Source organism: Solanum tuberosum, unplaced genomic scaffold, assembly GCF_000226075.1.
Source record: "Solanum tuberosum cultivar DM 1-3 516 R44 unplaced genomic scaffold, SolTub_3.0 scf00052, whole genome shotgun sequence".
Lineage (NCBI taxonomy): Eukaryota > Viridiplantae > Streptophyta > Magnoliopsida > Solanales > Solanaceae > Solanum > Solanum tuberosum.
The window spans coordinates 1,427,199-1,427,683 of record NW_006238977.1 but is presented as its reverse complement, the minus strand read 5'-3'; positions in this window follow the sequence as shown (position 1 = coordinate 1,427,683).

The window sequence follows — 485 nt, the reverse complement described above, 5'->3', positions numbered from 1 at the left end:
CCACTGACTCTGGAGTGCTCAGCTGGATCAACGGTGTACAAGATGCTGATCCGGGGTACTTGTATCTGCATCGTCATAAGATGCAGGCCAACTGGCATCAGTACATGGAATGTACGAGTATGCGAGCTGGAACTAAGCAACAAAGGCTAGCAGGAGATCTGGAAGACACTGAAAAGTTTACCTGGCTCAACTCAACCCAATCTGACTGACTTCTTTCAATATAAGGCAATTTAAAATAAGAGCGATATAAAGAAAGACTGCAACAAAGGCTAGCAGGAGATCTGGAAGACACTGAAAAGTTTACCTGGCTCAACTCAACCCAATCTGACTGACTTCTTTCAATATAAGGCAATTTAAAATAAGAGCGATATAAAGAAAGACTGCTTAAAACATGCCATAAACTCTGTGTGTATGCAAAGATACAATAAGCCTGAGATGTATATAGAAATACAAATGAACTGATGTATATAAAATACAATACTTTC